This window comes from Neovison vison, chromosome 3, assembly GCF_020171115.1.
Source record: "Neovison vison isolate M4711 chromosome 3, ASM_NN_V1, whole genome shotgun sequence".
Classification (NCBI taxonomy): domain Eukaryota; kingdom Metazoa; phylum Chordata; class Mammalia; order Carnivora; family Mustelidae; genus Neogale; species Neogale vison.
Window position 1 is genome coordinate 186,867,987 of NC_058093.1, and position 13,279 is coordinate 186,881,265.

The window sequence follows — 13,279 nt, forward strand, 5'->3', positions numbered from 1 at the left end:
TGGAGTTGGTTTGATTTGTTGTTGATCCTCCAGTTCTTTAAGGTGTAGAGACAGCTGGTGTGTTCTGGATTTTTCAATTTTTTTGAGCAAGGCTTGGATGGCTATATATTTTCCCCTTAGGACCGCCTTTGCTGTATCCCATAGGTTTTGGACCGAAGTGTCTTCATTCTCATTGGTTTCCATGAATTGTTTCAGTTCTTCTTTGATCTCCTGGTTGATCCAAGCATTCTTAAGCAAGGTGGTCTTTAGCTTCCAGGTGTTTGAGTTCCTTCGGAACTTTTCCTTGTGATTGAGCTCCAGTTTCAAAGCATTGTGATCTGAGAATATGCAAGGAATAATCTCAGTCTTTTGGTATCGGCTGAGTCCTGATTTGTGACCCAGTATGTGGTCTATTCTGGAGAAGGTTCCGTGTGCACTTGAGAAGAATGAGTATTCTGCTGTTTTAGGGTGGAATGTTCTGTATATATCTATGAGGTCCATCTGGTCCAATGTGTCGTTCAATGCTCTTGTTTCTTTATTGATTTTCTGCTTCGATGATCTGTCTAATTCTGAAAGAGGCGTGTTAAGATCACCTACGATTAGTGTATTCATATCAATATGACTCTTTATCTTGATTAACAGTTTTCTTAAGTAATTGGCTGCTCCCATATTGGGAGCATAGATATTTACAATTGTTAGATCATCTTGGTGGATAGTCCCTTTAAGGATTATGTAGTGTCCTTCTGTATCTCTGACTACAGTCTTTAGTTTGAAGTCTAATTTATCTGATATGAGAATCGCTACCCCAGGCTTCTTTTGAGTCCCATTGGCATGAAAGATGCTTCTCCACCCCTTCACTTTCAGTCTGCGTGTATCTTTAGGTTCAAAATGGGTCTCTTGTAGACAGCATATGGATGGGTCCTGTCGTTTTATCCAATCTGCAACCCTGTGCCGTTTTATGGGTGCATTGAGGCCATTCACATTGAGAGTGATTATTGATAGATACGTTTTTATTGACATCGAGTTACCTTTGAAGTCTTTCTTTCTGTAGACTGTCTCTATATTTCTGTTCAATGCTATTCTTGGGATTTTTCCTCTTTTATAGAACCCCCCTTAATATTTCCTGCAGTATCGGCTTGGTGGTTGCATAGTCTTTTAAGTCTTGCCGGTCTTGGAAACTCTTTATCTCTCCATCCATTTTGAATGTCAGTCTTGCTGGATAAAGTATTCTTGGCTGCATGTTCTTCTCATTTAGTGCCCTGAATATATCTTGCCAGCCTCTTCTGGCTTGCCAGGTCTCTGTGGACAGGTCTGACGTTATTCTGATGGGCTTCCCTCTGTAAGTAAGGAGCCTCTTTGCCCTGGCAGCTTTCAAGAGATTATACCTACAATTATAATTTCTCAATTTGACTATCAGGTGTCGTGATGTTTTTTTGGAGTGTATAATCTTGGGTGGAGACCGTTCAGCCTCTAGTACATGAACGCTGGTTTCATTCGCGAGATTCGGAAAGTTTTCATGAAGGACTTGTTCCACGATATCTTCTAGACTTCTTTCTTTCTCCTCCCCTTCAGGAATTCCAATAATTCTGACGTTGGAACGCTTCATGGCATCACTTATTTCCCTAATTCTGCTTTCGTGGGATCTAAGCTGTTTGTTCCAGGCTTCCTCCTGATCCTTTCTCTCTATCTGTTTGTCTTCCAGATCACTAATTCTATCTTCTGTCTCAGTTACCCTAGCTTTGAGAGAGTTTAGATTGGATTGGAACTCATTGAGAGCATTGTGGACCTCCTCCCTGGTAGCTTTAAGCTCCGCCCTAACATTGTGAACATCCTGTCTGGCCGCTTTCAGTTCGGCTCTAATCAATTCTGTTTGGTCATCCATGGCTTTCTCCAACCTAGCTATTGCCTGGATAATTGTTAGCCTGAATTCTCTTTCCGACATATTGTCTATGTTGATAGCCGTTAGCTCTGTTGCGGAAGGTCCATCCTCTGTATTTTTCTTCTGTTGGGCATTCCTCCTCCTAGTCATTTTGGTGGGAGAAGACTGAACAGATGTAGCTGGATGTATCAACGCTGGTGCAGTCAAGGTGCACCCTGGAACACTTCCTGATCTCCGTCTCAGAAGCCTCAGTCTGGGTGCAGAAGCTGAATAAATTCCCCCTTGGATGCTGGCAGTGCAGGATCCAAGTTAAAGACCCTGGGGGCGCAGGATCTTTTGCTCGTCCCCAAAGCCAAGGCAGTGGCGGCTGTCTGGGAGCTCCTGACCGCCAGAGAGGTTCCAAGCAGCGATTGCACACTGAGATTTTGCCGCTGGCCGGGGCTGGGAGTGCCCGGCTTGCGCGCACCTCTTTTCAGAGGCGGCTGTGGGTCGGGCGCACGTCTGGGGCACTGAGAACGGGGCGCTGGTCCGTAAGCCACAGGCTGGGCTTTTGCGCGCCTCTGTCCGGGGAAGAGTTTCGCGGGCGCGAGGCTTAGACTTTGAAACAATGGCCCAGGTCAAGAAGCGCCCCAGGGCCTTAGAAACCCAGGAGAGCTGGAGCGACGTGCACGCGCATCTCAAGCTTTGTGGTAGGGCTAGCGCGCGTTCTGCAGACCGGCTCCCATCCCCTCACAGGAGCCGGAACCCCGCGCTCTGGGGCACGCTGGCGGCTTAGGGACCAGGAGCCGGTTTCCCCGCCGCACTCTATCTGCCTCCGCGCCGGGGAGGCCGTCTGGGACCGGGGACTCAAGCCCCTGTCCCTAGCCGCCCCGATTCCCACAGTTTGCCCCCGCGATCCTTTGCTCTTTTGGAGTGCTTTCAACCAGTCTCCGAGTTACTGCTGGTCCCCAGACGCAGGGCACTCTCGCTCGTATCGGGGTATTACTTTTGCACCGGTCGCCTCTGGTGGCTCCCTCCCCCTTTTGTTTATCTTCCGATATCAGTCCGGTGTTCCCATTCCGCTTTACCTGCTCACTGGCGTCTTCTGCCCCTGTAGAGATCCAGACGTGTATAATTCTGATCTCAGGCTGATTTCATGGGTGATCAGAGTTCTTTGGTAGGTAATCAGCTCACTTTGGGGTACCAGCTGAAAAGACGCCTCTTCCTAGTACCCCGCCATCTTGTCCCTCCCCTAAATGGAGGTTTTGACACAGCTCCAAAGAGCAAGTTTACCATGTGGAGAGGAGATTTTTTCTGACCTCAGGAAACCCCCGTATGCTGGCATTGGAAACCAGGCCTCTGAAGAGAGTTGCCTGGAATCCAAAACAATGGATCCAAATCGGGCTTAGGTCCCTGTCTGGTTCAATCTTCTTCTCTGGGGATATCTGTCTCCGGGTCTGAGTAGAGGTAATTGCTTAGCTTGTGACAGATCGTCCCTGTTTGTCCTAGGCGGTCTACACTATTGGGATGGTCTTGGGGACTTTAGAGGTTTCTCTCAATCTGTAGGGCTATGTCCAATGGAATGGGCAGAATTTCCTTGAAGAGGGCAGGCACAGTCCTGAGGTCTGGCTCCAGGGGCCCCAGGCTGGAGGATGTGTGTGCCAGGGCTATGGGGACAGAAGTCTGAAAATACACACTCGGCTTAGGTTTGGGGACGTAAGTATGGCAGGCCCGAACTACAGACTGTGAGGAGAATTTTTGGGGCTATGAACAAAGGGTGAGTTTGAGGCACTTGCTCAGGCTTCTGTCTCTGGATTTTTTGTCAAGGGTGGCCATGGAATGTCGGGGTGGCCGCATGGGCCTTGGACGAGTCTTTCTCCTTGGGGGTTTGGCTGATCCCGAGTGGTTGGGATCATTCTGTGGATGGGACGAGTCCTTTTGGTATTTTTTTACCTCAGGTGTCCTACCAAAGAGGGATTCCAGAGCCGAGCCCTGAGTAGGGGTGACTAGTCATCTCTACCTCTGGTTAAGATTGGGAGACTAGGGGCATGGCAAACCCCATATGCGGGCTCTTGGTCCAGCCATTAAAAGGCTATCCTTGAGGACAGGGCTTATGCAGAGGGTCACAATGTGTGTTTGAGCCCATCGTGGTCCTCAAGCATGGGCGGGGCCTCATGAGCCACACTGGTTTCTCCTATACTGAATGTTGGACAACATGACAACCACAAGGTTTCTGGCCATGGGGAAGGAGGAATTCTGATTTCTGCATCATGTGGAGATTAGGTCTAGGTTCTGAAGCCTGAAATCTGAGGGGGTAAGAGATGACGACCTAAGGCCCTGGCGTGTCCAATGTGCTCAGTGTGCGGCCAGATGTCTGGGTGTTGGTGGGGAGGTGCGGGCTCAGGCTGTGTCAGACAGGGCATTAGTGCCCAGCGTATACTCTATCATTGGGGTACAGTCGAGTGGCATGCAGGTTGATCCTCATTTGAGGTTTCTGGGTAGCTCCATAGAGCAACGTTTTTCTTCTGGAGGGCAGGCAGAGTGCTGCATTGTGGCTCCGGAATTCACATACTGGAGGGCTTGTGGCCCAGGAGTGTGATGACGGAAGTCTGAGATCACAAGCTAGGTTAGGTTTCGGGGTGAGGGCACGGCATGTCCACTCTGCAGATCTGAATCGAGATTTTGTGCATCTGAAGTCAGGGGGAGGATCAGACGTGGGGCTGGTTGGAGCTTCTGTCTATGCCAGCCCCTTCATTAAGGGGGAGGGCCTCATGAGGCCATGGAGGTTTTCCCATGATGGGAGTTGTGAGATGCTCCAAACATCAAGGATTCCTTCAGCGGGACAGTAGAGTCCTTTTGGATCGTTCTAGGACATCCCATATGGAAAGACTCCAGAGCAGGGTTCTAAGAATGGATGCCTGGGTAGCCTGTCTCCCATTACAGTTGTCTCCTAGTAACAAGGCATGTTAGATCGGCTGCTCTGGGGGAGCAGCCGAAGGGGCTGAGTTGAAACGACTCTCCTAAGGATGGGTCATAATGTGGGTTTGAGTCCATGGAGACCTAGGAATGGGGTGGTGGCTACTGGGACTTGAAGGATTCTCCTAACCTGAGGTTTTGACACAGCTCTGACGAGCATGTTTCCCATGTGGAGACGAGATTTGTTCTGATTGGGGCCTCAGGAAACCCCCATATGCTGGTATTGGAAACCAGGCCTCTGAGGAGAGATGCCTGGAATCCAAAGCAATGAATTCAATTAGGGCCTAGGGGCCTGTCCCTTTCAATTTGCTTCTCTGGGGACATCTGTCTATAGGTATGAGTGGAGGTAGTTGCTCAGCTTGTGTCGGATTGCCCCTGTTAGTCCTGGGTTGCCTACACTATTGGGATGGCCTCGGGGACTTTGGAGTTTTCTCCTAATCTGTAGGGTTGCCGCCAGTGGAATGGGAAGAATTCCCTGGGAGAGGGCAGGCCCAGTCCTGAGTTGTGGCTCCAGGGGCCCCAACCTGGAGACTGTGTGGTCCAGGGATGTGGGGACAGAAGTCTGAAAACACAAACTCCACTTAGGTTTGGGGACATAGTTATGGCACGCCCTATCTACAGACCATGAGAACTCTCCGGGATATGAACAAAGGGCAAGTGTTAGGCGCTTGATCAAGTTTTTCTCTTTGATTTTTGTATGACCGATGCGGTGGAATTTAGGGGTGGCCTAATGGGCTGTGGATGAGTCTCCCTTTCTGGGGATTTGGCCTGATCCAAAGAATCTGGGGTCATTCTCTGGATGGGAGGGTCCTTTCTGTTTTTGTTTGTTTGTTTGTTTGTTTACCTCAGGTGTCCCACCAAGGAGGTATTCCAGAGCAGAGCCTTGAGTAGGATTGACTGAAAATCTCGAACTCCAGTTAAGATTGGGGGACTAGGGGCATGGCAAGCCCCATATGCAGGCTCTTGGTCCAGCCACTGAGAGGCCTTACTTGAGGACAGGGCTCACACTGTGGGTCACATCGTGTGTTTGTGCCCAACGCGGCCCTCAAGCATGGGCTGGGCCTCATGGGCCACGCTGGTTTCACCTACACTGAACGTTGGACAACATGCCAACTACAAGGTTTCTAGCCATGGGGAAGGAGGAGTTCTGATTTCTTCATCAGGTTTAACCCTGGGCAGTGAGTGGAGATAAGGTCTAGGTTCCAAATGCTGAAAACATAGGCTGGGAAGAGATGACGACCTAAGGCCATTTTGAGTCCAATGTGCTCAGTGTGCAGACAGCTGTCGGGGTGTCGTTCATGAGGTCCGGGCTCAGGCTGTGTCAGAGAGGGCATTAGTGCCCAGGATAGACTGTATAATTGGCATACAGTCATGAGGCATGCAGGTTGATCCTCACTTGGGGTTTATTGGTAGTCCCATAGGGCAAAGGTTTTCTTCTGGAGGGCATGCAGAGTACTGCATTTTGTCTCCAGAATTCACAAATTGGAGATATTGTGGGCCAGGAGTGTGAGGACAGAAGTCTGAGAACACAAGCTAGGCTTAGGTTTCAGGGTGAGGGCACGACATGTACACTCTGCAGAGCAGAATCGAGATCGCGTGCATCTGAAGTCAAGGCGAGGATCAGATGTTGGCTCATGTTTTAGTTTCTGTCCATTATGGCCCCTTCATGAAGGTGGGGGGGGAATCACAAGTCCATGGGGATTTTCCCACGGTGGGAGTGTGTGACGCTCCAAACCGCAAGGATTCCTTCTGTGGGACATTCAAGACCTTTTGGATGCATCCAGGACCTCCTACAAGGATCTTCTACAGAGCAAGGTTCTAAGGATGGATGCATGGACAGCTCAACTCGCATTCCAATTGTATCCTAGCGACAAGGCAGGTTTGATATGCTGGCTCTGGGGGAGCAACAGAGGGGGCTGAATGGAAATGAACTCTACTGAGGATCAGTCATGTGGGTTTGTGTTCATGGAGACCTTGGAATGGAGCAGTGGTTCCAGGGTCCTGAAGGATTTTCCTAACCGGAGGTTTTGACACAGCTCCAAAGAGCAAGTTTCCCATGTGGAGACGAGATTTATTCTGATTGGTGCCTCAGGAACCCCCATAAGCTGGTATTGGAAACCGGGCATCTGAAGAGTCATTCCTGGAAACCAAAGCAATGGATCTGATTCGGACCTAGGGGACTGTCCACTTCTATCTTCTCTGGGAACATCTTTCTATGGTACTAAAAGGAGGTCATTGCTCAGCTTGTGTCAGATCGCCCCTCTTTGTTCCAGGCAGCAGACTATTGGGATGGTCTCAGGGACTTTGGAGGTTTATCCTAATCTGTAGGGTTGTAGTCAATGGAATGGGCAGAATTTCCTTGAAGAGGGCAGGCACAGCACTGAGGTGTGGCCCCAGCTGTGTGGGTGTCGGTTGGGAGGTCCGGGCTCATGCTGTGTCAGACAGGGCATTAGTGCCCAGGGCAGACTATAAAATTGGGGTACAGTCGAGTGGCGTTCAGGTTGATCCTCATCTGCGGTTTCTGGTTAGCCCCATAGGGCAACGTGTTTCTTCTGGAGGGCAGGCAGAGTGCTGCATTGTGGCTCCGAAATTCCCAGTCTGGAGGGCTTGTGGCCCAGGAGTGTGAGGACAGAAGTCTGAGAACACACGCTAGGCTTATGTTTTGGGCAAGGGCCCGGCAGGCACACTCTGAAGAGCTGAACCGAGATCTCATGCATCTGAAGTCAGGGCGAGGATCAGACGTTGGCTCAGGTTGGATTTTCTGTTTATGATCCCCCTTCATAATGGCGGGGGGCATCATGAGGCCACGGAGGTTTTCCCACGATGGGAGTTGTGAGATGCTCCAATCCGCAAGGATTCCTTCTGCTGGACTGTCGAGACCTGTTGGAAGGCTCCAGGACATCCCATACAGAACGATGCCGGAGCAGGGTTATAAGGATGGATGCCTGGAGAGCCCGCCTGGCATTCCAATCGTCTCCTACTGACAAGGCAGGATCAATCTGCTGGCTCTGGTGGAGCAACCAAAGGGGCTGAGTTGAAACGGACTCTCCTGAGGATGGGTCATAATGTGGGTTTGTGTCCATGGAGACCTTGAAATGGGTAGGTGACTTGGGTGACCTGAGGGTTTCTCCTAACCAGAGGTTTTTCACAGCTCCAAAGAGAAAGTTACCCATGTTGAGACGATATTTGTTCTGATTGGTACCTCTGGAAACCCACATATGTTGGTATTGGAAACCAGTCCTCTGAGGAGAGATACCTGGAATCCAAAGTAATGGATCTGATCTGCGCCTAGGGCCCTGTCCACTTCAATCTTTTTCTCTGGGCACATCTGTTTATGGTTCTGAGTGGAGGTCTTTGCTCAGATTGTGTCAGATAGCCCCTGTGTCTCCCGGGAGGGCTACACTATTGGGATGGTCTCAGGGACTTTGGAGGTTTCTCCTAATCTGTAGGGTTGTGGCCAATGGAATGGGCAGAACTCCCTTAGAGAGGGCAAGCATAGTCCTGAGGTGTGGCCCCAGCTGTCCGGGTGTCAGTCGGGAGGACCGGGCTCAGGCTGTTTCAGACAGGGCATTAGTGCCAAGGCTAGACCTTATAATTTTGGTACAGTCGAGTGGCGTGCAGGTTGATACTCATCTGGTGTTTCTGGGTAGCCTCATAGGGCAACATGTTTATTCTGGAGGGCAGGCAGAGTGCTGCATTGTGATTCCGGAATTCCCAGACTGGAGGGCTTTTGGCCCAGGAGTGTGACAACAGAAGTCTCAGAACACAAGGTAGGCCAGGATTTGGAGGCAAGGGCACGGCATGCACACTCTGCACATCTGAATCGAGATCTTGTGCATCTGATGTTAGGGTGAAGATCAGACATTGGCTCAGGTTGGAGTTTCTGTCCAAGATAACCCTTTAAAAAAGGGGGGGGGGCATCATGAGTCCATTGTGGTTTTCCCAAGATGGAAATTGTGAGATGCTACAATCCGCAAGGATTCCTTCTGCAGGACAGTCGAAACCTGTCAGATGGCTCCAGGACATCCCTTACGGAATGACGCCAGAGCAGGGTTCGAAGGATGGAATCCTGGACAGCCCGGCTCACATTCCAATTGTCTCCTAGCGACAAGGCACGTTCGACTGCTGACTCTCGGGGAGCAAACGATGGGTCTGAGTTGAAATGGACTCTCCTGAGGTTGGGTCATAATGTGGGATTGTGTCCATGGAGACTTTGGAATGGGGAGGTGTCTCCGGGTACCTGAATTTTTCTCCTAACTGGAGGTTTTGACACAGCTCCCAAGAGGAAGTTTCCCATGTGGAGACGAGATTTGTTGTGATAGATACCTCCGGAAACCCCCAAATGCTGGTATTGGAAACCAGGCCTCTGAGGAGAGATGTGTGGAAACAAAAACAATGGATCTTATTAGGGCCCAGGCACTTTTCCTGGTCAATCATCTTCTCTGGGGATATCTGTCTATGGGTCTGAGTTGAGGTAGTTGCTCAGCATGTGACAGGTTGCCCATGTTTGTCCTGGGTGGCCTACACTATTGGGATGGCCTTGAGGACTTTGGAGGTTTCTCCTATTCTGTAGGGTTGTGGCCAAAGGAATGGGCTTAATTCCCTTGGAGTGTGCAGGCACAGTCCTGAGGTGTGGCTCCAGAGGCCCCAGCCTGGAGTGTGTGTGGGCCAGGACTGTGAAGACAGAAGTCTGAAAACACAAACTCCGCTTAGGATTGGGACGTACATATGGCAGGACCGATCTACAGACTCTGAAGAGAATTTTTTGGGCTATGAACAAAGGGAAAGTGTGAGGTGCTTGATCAAGCTTTTGTCTTTGGACTTTGTGTCAACGGTGATCATGGAATGTCGGGGTGGCCTCATGGGCCAGGGACGAGTCTTTCTCTCTGGGGATTTGGCCAGATCCCAAGTGTTTGGGGTCATTCTGTGGGGTGGTAGGAGTCCTTTCGGTATTTTTTTACCTCAGGTGTCGCACCAAAGAGGGTTTCCAGACCAGAACCCTGAGTAGGGGTGGCTAGACATCTCACATCTGGTTAAGATTTGGGGACTAGGGGCATGGGAAGTCCCATATGTAGGCTCTTGGTCCAGCCACTGAGAGGCTTTACTTGAGGACAGGGCTCACACTGAGGGTCCTAATGTGTGTTTGTGCCCATCACAGCCCTCAAGCATGGGCGTGGTCTCATGGACCATGATGGATTCTCCTACACTGAATGTTTGACAACATGGAAACCACAAGGTTTCTGGCCATGGGGAAGGAAGAGTTCTGATTTCTACATCAGGTTCTTCCCTGGCCAGTGAGTGGGGCTAAGGTCTAGGTTCTGATGCCTGAAAACCGAAGTTGGAAAGAGATGATGACATGAGGTCATGGCGGGTCCGATATGCTCAGTGTGCGGCCAGCTTGCTGGGTGTGGGTCGGGAGGTCCAGGCTCAGGCTGTGTCAGAAAGGGCATTAGTGCCCTGAGTAGACTGTATCATTGGGGTACAGTTGAGTGGCATGCAGGTTGATACTCCTTTGGCATTTCTGGGTAGACCCAAAGGGCAACGTTTTTCTTCTGGAGGGCAGGCAGAGTGGTGCATTGTGTCTCCAGAATTCCCAAACTGGAGGGCTTGTGGGCCAGGAATGTGAGGACGGAAGTCTGAGAACTCAAGCTATGCTTAGGGTTCAGGGTGAGGGCACCACAGGAACACTCTGCAGAGCCGAATCGGGATCTCGTGCATCTGAAGTTAGGGCGAGGATGAGACATAGGCTCAGGTTGGAGTTTCTGTCCATGATGGCCCATTCATGAAGGTGGGGGTGGCATCACGAGGCCATGGAGATTTTCCCACGGTGGGAGTGTGTGATGCTCCAAACCACAAATATTCCTCTGTGGGCCTTTGAGACCTATTGGATGGATCCAGGAAGTCCCATAAGGACTTTCTCCAGAGCAGGGTACTAACCATGGCTGCCTGGGTAGGCTAACTCACATTCCAATTGTCTCCTAGCAACAAGGCAGGTTCGATCTGCTGGCTCTTGTGGAGCAACCAAAGAGGCTGAGTTGAAATGGACTCTCCTGTTGATCGGTTATAATGTGGGTTTGTTTCCATGGAGATCTTGAAATGGGGCAATGGCTCTGGGGCCCTGAAGGATTCTCCTAACCAGACGTTTTGATACAGCTCCAAAGAGCAAGTTTCCCATGTGGAGATGAGATTTGTTCTGATTGGTGCCTCAGGAATCCCCATAAGCTGGTATTGGAAACCTCGCATCTGAAGAGAGATGCCTGGAAAACAAGTCAATGGATCTGATTAGGGCCTAGGGGCCTGTCCGGTTCAATCTTCTACTCTGGGAACATCTTTCTACGGGTCTGAGTGGAGGTCGTTGCTCAGCTTGTATCAGATCACCCCTGTTTGTCCCGGGTGGACGACACTATTGGCATTGTCTCAGGGTCTTTGGAGGTTTCTCCTAATATGTAAGGTTGTGCCCAATGGAATGGGCAGAATTCCCTTGGAGAGGGTAGGCACAGTCCTGAGGTGTGGCCCCAGATGTCTGGGTGTCGGCTGGGAAGTCTGGGCTCAGACTGTGTCAGACAAGGCATTAGTGCCCAGGCTAGACTCTATAATTGGGGTATAGTCGAGTGGCGTGCAGGTTGATCCTCATTTGGGGTTTCTGGGTAGCCCCATAGGGCAACGTTTTTCTTCTGGAAGGCAGAAAAGGTTCAGACAGAGTGCTGCATCGTGTCTCTGGTATTCCAAAACTGGAGAGCTTGTTTTCCCTTGTTTCCCACCTAATGGAAGTCTGAGAACACAAGCTAGGCTTAGGTTGTGGGGCGAGGTCATAGCAGGCACACTCTGCACAGTTGAATCGAGGTCTCGTGCATCTGAAGTCAGTGCAAGGGTCAGACGTTCACTCAGGTCTGACGACCCCTTCACAAAAGGAAGGGTCTCATGCATCGATGGAGGTTTTCCCACGATGGGAGTTGGGAGATGCTCCAAACTTAAGGATTCCTTCTTCGGGACAGTCGAGATCTCTTGGATGGCTGCAAGACGTCCCATACGGAATGACTGCAGAGCAGATTTCTAAGGATGGATGCCTGGGCAGCCCACCTCACATTCCAATTGTCTCCCAGTGACAAGGCAGGTTCAATCTGCTGGCACTTGGGAGCAACCAAGGGTGCTAAGTTGAAATGGACTCTCCTGAGGATCTGTCATAATGTGATTTTGTGTCCATGGAGACCTTGGAATGGGGCAGAGGCACTGGGGCCATGAAGGAATGTCCTAATCGGAAGTTTTGATACAGCTCCAAAGAGCAAGTTTCCCATGTGGGGACGAGATTTGTTCTGATTGGTGCCTCAGTAAACCTCCATATGGTGGTATTGGAAACCAGGCCTCTGGGGAGAGATTACTTGAAACCAAAGCAATGCATACTATTAGGACCTAGGGTCCTCTCTGGATAATGTTCTTTTCTGGGGCCATCTGTCTCTGGGTCTAAGTGGAGGTAGTTGCTCAGCTGGTGGCAGATCACCCCTGTTATTCACGGGGAGGCCTACACTATTGGGATGGCCAGAGGGACTTTGAGGGTTTTATCCTAACCTGTAAAGTTTTGGCCAATTGAATGGTCAGAATCCCCTTGGAGAGGGCTGTCACCATCCTGAGATGTGGCTCTAGGGGCCCATGCTTGGAGGATTTCTGGGCCAGGGCTTTGGGGACAGAAGTCTGAGAACAAAAACTTGGATTAGGTATGCGTATGAAGGTATAACTGGCTGGAAATACAGCCCGTGAGGAGAACTCTTCAAGATATGAACAAAGGGCGAGTGTGAGGTGCTTGATCAGGCTTTTGTCTCTGGATTTTGTGTCAATGGTGGCCATGGGATGTCGGGGTGGCCTCATGGGCCATGTTGGAGTCTCACTTTCTAGGGATTTGGCCTGATTCTAGAATAGAATTTGAAGTAATTCCCTTGGATGGGAGGAGTCCGTTATTTTTTTTTTTTTTTTTTTTTTTTTTTTTACCTCAGGTCCCACCTAAAGAGGGATTTCAGAGCAGAGCCCCGGGGAGGGGTAAATGGACAACCCAAATTCTGGTTGAGATTGGGGGTTTAGGGGTATGGCAAGCACCATATTCGGTCTGTTGTTCCAGCCAGTGAGAGGCCTCACTTGAGGATAGGGCTCAAGCTGAGGGTTACAATGCGTGTTTGTGTCCAACCCGGCCCATAGCATGGGCCAGGTCTCATGGGTCATGCCGGTTTCTCCTACACTGAACACTGGACAACATGCCAACCACAAGGTTTCTGGCCATGGGGAAGGAGGAGTTCTGATTTCTGTATCACGTTCACCCCTGGCCAGTGAGTGGAGATAAGGCCTAGGTTCTGAAGCCTGAATACCGAGGTTGGGAAGAGATGACAACCTAAGGCCATTGCAGGTCCGATGTGCTCAGTGTGCGGCCAGCTGTCTGTGAGTCAGTCGGGACATCCAGGCTCAGGCTCTGTCAGACAG